Source organism: Anolis sagrei, chromosome 9, assembly GCF_037176765.1.
Source record: "Anolis sagrei isolate rAnoSag1 chromosome 9, rAnoSag1.mat, whole genome shotgun sequence".
Lineage (NCBI taxonomy): Eukaryota > Metazoa > Chordata > Lepidosauria > Squamata > Dactyloidae > Anolis > Anolis sagrei.
Genome location: NC_090029.1, coordinates 23748695 through 23758196, shown reverse-complemented (window position 1 = coordinate 23758196; position 9502 = coordinate 23748695).

Here is a 9502-nt window from a genome sequence, read left to right as displayed (position 1 = left end):
CAACTCCACCAATGATGGAATTGAACCAAATTTGGCACACAGGACTCCCATGACCAACAGAAAATACTGGAAGGGTTTGGTGGGCATTGATCTTGAGTTTTGGAGTTGAAGTTCACCTATATCCAGAGAGCATTGTGGACTCAAACATGATGGATCTAGACCAAACTTGACACGAATATTTAATATGCCAAATGTGAACACTGGTGGAGTTTGAGAAAAGTAGACCTTGACATTTAGGAGTTGTAGTTGCTGGGATGTATAGTTCTCCTACAATCAAAGAGCATTCTGAACCCCACCAGTGATAGAATTGGGCCAAACTTTCCTCATAGAACCCTCCATGACTAACAGAAAATACTGTTTTCTGATGGTCTTTGGCAACCCCTCTGACACCTCCTTGTGACCCCCCCCCCAGGGGTCCCGACCCCCAGGTTGAGAAACATTGCTCTAGGATCTGTTCCTCTTCAGTATTCCAGCTATTCTTTCTCTAATAGCCCTCTGAGTGTATTGTCAAAGGCTGGAATCACTGGGTTCTTGTAGGTTTTTTCGTGCTATATGGCCATGCTCTAGAGGCATTCTCTCCTGACATTTCGCCTGCATCTATGGCAAGCATCCTCAGAGGATCGTCAGCATCCTCACTACCTCTGAGGATGCTTGCCATAGATGCAGGCGAAACGTCAGGAGAGAATGCCTCTAGAATATGGCCATAAAGCCTGAAAAAACCTACAACAACCCAACCAGAGTCTACCTGACAACAGAACCTATCTGTTCAACACCCAGAGCCAATCTCCCTGACAGGATTTTAAAACCTTCCCTTAAAGACCATTTCCCCCCCTTTTCCAAGTTTTTCCGCTCACTCTCTCTCTCTCTCTCAGCTAATTGCGAACTCCCCTCATTTCCCTCCAAAATGCTCCTTCAGGAAAATGAGTAACCAAAATGGATTCCCCCCCGGCACCCTTTCCAAGATGGCTGCCGAACCTCTTGGGCCTACTTCTTCCTGGGCTTCTCTCAGCCTAACTAATAGTGGATTCACTACACAATACAACTGTTTTGGTTCGCTCCTGACACGATAAATAAATAAATCTGCCATTGCAGTTGATTGGACTGAATTTGGTGGGAACTTTAATGAATTGGAAAACGAATGTGGGTAGAATTCAGGTCTGTGAGTGCTAATTGCTACAATCCTGCCAGACCTGGGATAATGGATCCAGACCGTCGAAACAATAGCGTTGACACTCCCTGAAGGACTCGCGGGGAGTCCTTCAAAGGCAAGGCACTGGGTGACTCCATGGCAATTCCTGCTGGCTGCAGATGAATTCATTGTTAGGTGTAAGGACAAGGAAAGAGACGTTAATGGGAGATTGTGTCTTCTACCTGGAGGAATGATGGGATTGGCCCTGCGTTATGCCTTTGTGTGTATCCTTGTGCAACTGAATACTGGGCCAATACTCTGAATACTCTGAGTGTTAGCCAGATTTTGCTTCTGTGGGAAAGTTCACCTTTAAACTTGGCCAATGAGACCCTTCCTGGCACCTTCCTTGGTCGCTGGTTTTGGGGTCTTTTGAGGAGTTCAGAATGCTCTTTGATTGTAGGTGAACTATAAATCCCAGCAACTCCAACTCCCAAATGACAAAATAAATCCTTCTCCTGACCCCACCAGTATTCATATTTGGGCATATTGGGTATTTGTGCCAAATTTGAATGAAAATACACCCTGCACATCAGATATTTACATTATGATTCATAACAGTAGCAAAATTACAGTTGTGAAGTAACAATGAAAATAATTTTCTGTTTGGGGGTCACCATGACATGAGGAACTAGGCATTGAGAAACTCTGCCCTATTGTTTTGGCTCAGCACTAAGATTACTGTATTATGTAAAATGCACAATCTAATTTTGGAAAAGTAATTTAGCTTTTAAAGAGGGTGAGCATTAGATTCAAGTAAATATAGTGTATTTTTATGTTGAGATATTGGGTTTTTTGTGTGTGAGCAAAAGCATTTTTGAATGGGATGGATGCATTTCCCACCCAAAAGGTCCCAGATGCATGGCAAAGCTCTCCACGTTTTGCCCAGCAGGAAAAGGACTTATGAAGCGTATTTTTCCCCCTGCGAAAATGGGTTAATAGCCTTCCCACCCAGAAGGTGTGCCTGCCCGCCCCTCTCTTGTCGCCCCAAAGAACAACTGCATTGCTTGCCTTCTCTCCCTCTTTTCCTCCCCCTCTTCCCTTCTCGCCATGTTCTCTGGCACATCAAGCCATGCGACAATGAATATATATTGACCTTATTATAGCAGCCGGCTGCTTGTGCCAGAAGCAACCAGGCATACTTTGCTCAAATTAGAGCTGTCAGCGTGTAATTTATGGTTCGTTGCAAAAGAGGAGCCCAGCTCTAAAGGGAGGGAAGGAGAGAAGGAAGGAGGGAGGGAGGTGGGTGAAGCCCAGGAAGGAAGGAAGGAAGGAAGGAAGGAAGGAAGGAAGGAAGGAAGGAAGGAAGGAAGGAAGGAAGGAAGGAAGGAAGGAAGGAGATGGCAGATGAGGCCATGACGGGGCCCAGCGCCATGGGAGGTCTATTGGGCCCCGTTTATAAAATGGCACATCCATAAACAAGAGAGGAAGCAAAGCAGGAAAGGGGTCCTTCACCCACAGCCTTGACCCTTCTGCCTCTCCAGTTCAGGAAATCGCCTTTATTTTCCCAAAGTTAAATGATCGGTTCAGATGCCATTGATGTCAGATGAATCATAGAATCATAGAGTTGGAAAAGACCTTCTGGGCCATTCAGTTCAACCCCATTCTGCCAAAAAGCAGGAAAATCACATTCAAAGTATCCCTGACAGATGGCCATCCAGCTTCTGTTTAAAAGCTTCCAAAGAAGGAGCATCCACCACACTCTGGGGCAGAGAGAAACTTCCACTGCTGGACAGCTTTTCTCACAGTTAAGAAGTTCTTCCTAATGTTCAGGTGGAATCTCCTTTCTTTCTGTAGTTTGAAGCCATTGTTTCATGTCCTAGTCTCCAGGGCAGCAGAAAACAAGCTGCTCCCTCCTCCCTATGACTTCCCCTCACATCTTGATCCATTGTCCTCATCATGTCTCTTCTCAGCCTTCTCTTGTGCAGGCTAAACATGCCTAGCTCTTTCAGCTGCACCTCACAGGGCTTGTTCTCCAGACCCTTGATCCTTTGAGTCACCCTCCTCTGAACACATTCCAGCTTAGAGTCAACATCTCCCTTCAGTTGTGGTACCCAGAATTGGACACAGTGTTATTCCAGGTGTGGTCTGACCAAGGCAGAATAGAAGGGGAGCAGGACTTCCCTGGATCTAGGCCCCAGACTCCTATTGATGCAGGCCAAAATCCCACTGGCTTTGTTGTCACCGCATCACATTGTTGGCTCATGTTCACCTTCCTTTCCTTTTCCATACTTACTGCTTTCGAGCCAGTCGTCTCCCATTCTGTATCTTTGCATTTCATTTTTTTCTACCAAAGTGGAGTCTCTTGCATTTGTCCCTGCTGAACTTCTTTTTGTTAGCTTTGGCCCATCTTCTCTCTAATCTGTTAAGTTCGGTTTGAATTCTGCTCCTGTCTTCTAGAGTATTGGCTATCCCTCCCAATTTGGTCCCATCTGCAAACTTGATGATCCTGCTTTCTAATCCTTCATCTAAGTCATTAATAAAGATCCTGAACAGGACGTGACCCAGGAGGGGACCCTGATGACGGCACTCCACTTGTCACTTCTTTCGAGGACCAAGAAGAGGAAGCATTGGGGAGAATCACCCTCTGGGTTCGTTTGCTTAACCAATTACAGATCCACCTAACCATACTTTTGCCTAGCCCACATTGGACTGGTTTCCTTGCCAGAAGGTCATGAGGGATCTTGTCAAAGGAAGGCCTTCCTGATATCAAGAGACGCTCCATCCACGGATAGGCATGTCTTACTTTCCATTACCTGCCGCAATGTTTTGGGGTCTTTCTGATCCCAGATACTGCTCATACATCCAGCAGGGGCCTTAACAAGGGCGATCTTTGCATAATTTACAGGGGAGCAATTCCATAAATAGATATTAAACTTTCTCCCCTCCCCCCCCCACCCCCAAAAAGAGATTTATTTGCTTTCCAGCTAAAAGCCATTCGGCTGATGTGCCACGTCTGCTGCTTAGGTTAATGATGCTATTTATATGTAAGATAAATTGTTTATCGGGAAGGATGCCAAGGTGGCTGTTTAGCGGGATGCTAATGTCTCCAAGCAGATCTCTCTCTCTCTCTCTCTCTCTCTCTCTCAATCTTCTTCTTTTCAGTAGAGAAGATCCTGCTGAAAGTCTGTAATTAGATGCCCAGGATTTCACGGGAGGAGGTTTTCCTCCAGCAAGAGGCTGCTCCACTTCAGTCTCCTTCTTTACCATTGGGAGTCAATGGAGACTCCGCATTAATAATTCTCTTTGTGTTTTAATTCAGAGCATCATGTCCCCTATATTCTCCTTGCTTTTGAACGCATTCCTTTCTAGGCCATCAGCCCAGTTTCGCAGCTTATGATTTCTGTTTATTCCTTTTGGATAACCCAATGGACTGTATGTCAGTGAAACCAAGACTCCATTCTGCATTTTATTTAAAGGATCTATCCAAAGCACTGAAACTTTAAAAAAAATGGAGAGCACAGGTGAAACAGACTAAAACTCAGATTGGGTTTGCTTTGGTTCCCTTGGTTTTTCAGAAGGCTCTCTATGGGAGGATAAGGTAGAGCTTTCTTCTTCAAATGTTTGTAAATTGGGGACTGCCTATATTATTATTATTATTATTATTATTATTATTATTATTATTTTACTGGCACAAAAACACAGTATGTCACAGCAAATGAGATCTATATGCTGGATTTCATATCACAAAATCACAAGTTGAACACTTCCCAAGAATCTAGGACTGTGAGATGTATTTTTGAATGATGTGCGCAGATCCATGTAAGGTGGCCTTTTGCAATTGACAGATTGTGATTTTGTCAATGTTTATTGTTTCCAAATGCTGGCTGAGATCTTTTGGCACAGCACCCAGGGTGCCGATGACCACTGGGACCACCTGTACTGGTTTATGCCAGACCCTTTGCATTTCGATTTTGAGGTCCTGATAGCAGCTGAGTTTTTCCTGTTGTTTTTCCTCAATGCGGCTGTCACATGGTATGGCGACATCAATAATCCAAACTTTTTTTCTTTTCTACAGTCGTGATGTCTGGCGTATTGTGTTCCAAAACTTTGTCAGTCTGGATTCGAAAGTCCCACAGTATTTTTGCGTGTTCATTTTCCACTACCTTTGTAGGTTTATGATCCCACCAATTCTGTACTGCTGGTAGGTGGTACTTATGACATAAGTTCCAGTGAATCATCTGGGCCACAGAGTTGTGCCTTTGTTTGTAGCTCATCTGTGCGATTTTCTTGCAACAGCTGAGGATATGATCAATGGTTTCATCAGCTTCCTTGCACAGTCTGCATTTTGAGTCATCAGCTGATTTTTCAATCCTGGCCTTAATTGCATTGGTTCTGATGGCTTGCTCCTGGGCTGCAAAAATCAAGCCTTCTGCCTCCTTCTTCAGTGTTCCTTTCATGAGCCATAACCAGGTCTTCTCCTTGTTAACTTTTCCTTCAATTTTTTCAAGGCCCATGCAATGCTTTGATGATGATGATGATGATGATGATTATTATTATTATTATTATTATTATTATTATAGTACAATAAAATATTATTATTACTATTACTATTATTATTATTATTATTATTGAGGAAAGTCAAAAGTAGAAAACTGCTTAAAGTGCAAAAGACAAAGAGTGAATACTGTAAAAATACAATGCAGAGCAGAAAAGAAAACCCCGAAGGGGACTCAGGGTGAATCACAGAACACATACATGGCAAACATTCAATACTGTTAAACAGACAGGACAGACAACAGGTAGAGATATTATGTTGGCATTTCCCCCAACTTTGGCATCCTGAAGGTTGTGCTCGATTCCAGCCACAGGGGGGTGCTGTCACTCCATTCCCTATGACTCCTTCCTTTGATTGCTGGCATTTTCTGGTAGTTCCTTTTTATGGTGTCGTAATATACCTCCCCACTTAAGCGGGGCCTAATTTCTCTACTCACAGCTCACAGCCGTTTTCAAACTGCTTAAGTGGACAGAGAGCTGGGCTGAAAGTCAGGTGATCACCATGACCCGAGCTTCGAACTGCCAACCTTTCAATTGGTGTGATCTATTCCTTCTGGTGATTAACCAGCTGTGTTAAAGCCAGCTGTCCTATATCTCCCAAGATTCCATAACACTGAACCATGACCATTTACGTGTGTTCATTATATACAGGCATGGGCAATCTTTGGTCCTACAGGTGTTTTGGACTTCAACTCCCACAATTCCTGGCCTCAGGCTTTTTCCTTTCCCCCTTCAGTCACTTAAGTGACTGAGGGGGGAAAAGGAATGGGGCTGAGTTCAGGAATTGTGGGAGTTTATTTATTTATTTACTGTATTTATATACCTCTTTTCTCACCCCTGGGAATACTCAAGGTGGTTTACAACCAGGCATGTAGCCGGGGGGGGGGGGGGGGGGGTCGGGGGGTTTCAAACCCCCCCCCCCCCCAAATTCTCATGGTGGTCCGGGAGAAGGCCTTACTAATACATTATTTAAACTGTTATGTTTATTCATATCATGAACTGATCACCATGCTCAATATATCCCATATGCATGGGGGTATTGGGGTAACGATACAAAAGGTTTGCTAGGGCAGACCCTCTTTCACTCAGACTCAGCCCCCCTCAAACCAAACTCAGCCCCCCCCCCCCGAAACAAAATCCTGGCTACGGGACCTACTAATGGCAAAAATTCAATGCCAACATACAGTACACAAAGAAATCATAACTAATTACTACATATAACTATGAACTTAACATAAATTAAAACAATTAAACATATATATGAGAAGTCCTTGAAGCCCAGGTGCATTCAACATGATCTCATGGCCTCTTGGGTGGGCTTAAATTAAGTGGCGTTGAAATCCAAAACACCTAGAGGGCCGAAGTTTGCCCGTGCCCAGCGTAGATGCATCCTTACAAGGTCTGGATGCAAAATCATCCAATGGAGAGGGTTGAAATTGGGCCATGGGTATGATAAGACTTAGCTGATCCCACTCTCATGCACATCATTCACAACATATTCTCGCTTTCAGTGCAAACCTTGTTTCCTCCATCGTTTTCCATTGGGAGGGACACGCCATGTTGAAGTCCTTGAAGCCCAGGTGCATTTGGCATGATCTCATGGCCTCTTGGTCAGGTTTAAATTAAGTGGTGTTGAAGTCCAAAATACCTGGAGGGCCGAAGTTTGCCCATGCCTGGTGTAGATGCAGCCTTACAAGGTGTGGATGCAAAATCATCCTTTGGAGATGGATGAAATTGGATCATGGGTACGATAAGTTCTAACTGACCCCACTCTCATGCACATCATTCACAACACGTTCCCGTTTTCAGTGAAAACCTCGATTACTCCATCGTTTCCAATTGGGATGGAAACTCCACATCCTGAAACAGAGCACAATTCATCCAGCTGTTCTCTTCTCTTCCTTCCTTTACAAAGCTGTGTTTCATCAGGAATGCATATTTCTTTAAAAACCCAAACCCTTTGAAGGCCAGTGAGGAAGTGGGCTTGCGTTGTGTGTGTGTATATATACATTCCTGTGGCCGCCCTTTTCCCAAATTGCGGTTTCCGAAAAAGGATGACTAGGCCTCAGCAGAATCCCTCAGCTCGGACCGCAGAAACCCAGCTTTTGCCTTAATGGGGCTGAGCTCCAAATAGTATCTTAAGGGACAACAACAGCAACGTGTCCAAGAGTGTTTTTTGGGCTTGGTTGGCAAGAGCCTTTGTGGATTGGCAAAGAGTTATTGGCGGCTTAAAAGAGCCTGGACTTCCAAACATTGGCTCCTCGGTGCGCTATGTTTCCTATAAATCTCTGTGTTTCTTAGAAAGCTTTTTTATGCCAACCGCTTGGAGGCATCCTGAACCCTTTGAAGATGCTGAAATGTTGCCCAGAAATGGGGTTGGGGTGGTTATACGGTGGGCAAAATTGTAAGATGTCTTATTCCTCCCCAAAAAATTACAAGGAAATCTGTCAAATTCTCTCCCAACCGTTCATAAAGAGGAGCCTCCGGCCATCTGTTTGCCGTCAACCGATGTTTGTTTGGAGAGAGATTTTTTTACTGCATTTTCTCCCATTTTTACAAGTGCTCTACCCAACTCCATAAATGTCAGCTCTCCGGGTAAAATGGCAAGGAAATTCTGATTTAAGATTCAGTCAACAGCAAGCTGTCTGTGCCTTTAATCACTCGGAAATGGAGAGTTAGAGGCAGGCAAGCAGCCCAGCCAAGGAGCAAAACACAAATAATAAGCCGGAACAGCAAAGGGAAATATTTAATGTATCTTATCGGGAGGCCGAGAGTAATTGCTCCCAGGCGCTCTTCATAGCCATTCGGCCCAATGAAGCCCCAACTCAAATTAAGCCCCACTAAATTGGAAAAAGATGGATTACAGATGGGTTATTTATCGAGGGTGGAAAGAGCGTTGCACACACAAGGTGTTCCTAATTCCTCCTGGCAGACCAGTTCGGTTAAACATTCCCTGGTTTCCCAGTTTCCCCCGGACTTTCTTTGAACTCAACTGGCTCCTCCATTTGTTTAGGAATGGAGCCATTTTGGTGGAAGACGCCTGGGCTGGACCCACATATCCCATATCCAGAGAGCACTGTGACTCCCACCAACAATGGATCTGGACCACATTTGGCACACAGACCCACTTTTACCAACTTTAAATACTGGTGGGGTTTGAGGTTATTGACCCAGGATGATGGGAGTTGCCAACTTTGACTACTGGCAGGATTTTTTTGGGGGGGGGGGGGATAGACCATGGATGATATAGTCCATCTGCCATGACTAACTTTGAATGCAGACGGGGTGGGGGGGGGGGAATAGACTCAGGATGATGGGAGCTGTAATCCACTCTACCATGGCCAATTTTGAATACTGACAGGGTTGTGGGTGCAAATTGACCCAGAAGGATGGGAGTTGTAGTCTACTCAGCCATCGCCAAGTCTGAATACTGGTGGGGTTTGAGGGAAATTGACAAGCTTGTTTTGTGCTGCCCTGGAGACTAGGACATGGAGCAATGGCTTCAAACTACAGAAAAGGAAATTCCATCTGAACATTAGGAAAAACTTTCTGACTGTGAGAGCTGTTCAGCAGTGGAACTCTCTACCCCGAAGTGTGGTGGAGGCCCCTTCTATGGAGGCTTTTGAACAGAGGCTGGATGGCCATCTGTTGGGAGTGCTTTGAATGCAATTTTCCTGCTTCTTTGAAAGGGAATGGACTGGATGGCCCACGAGGTCTCTTCTAACTCTATGATTCTAAGGACTGCACAATTAAACAGAAATAACACATTCAAACCAGGAACAGATCCCCCCCCCCCCCCCAATTTTGTTACATAATGTA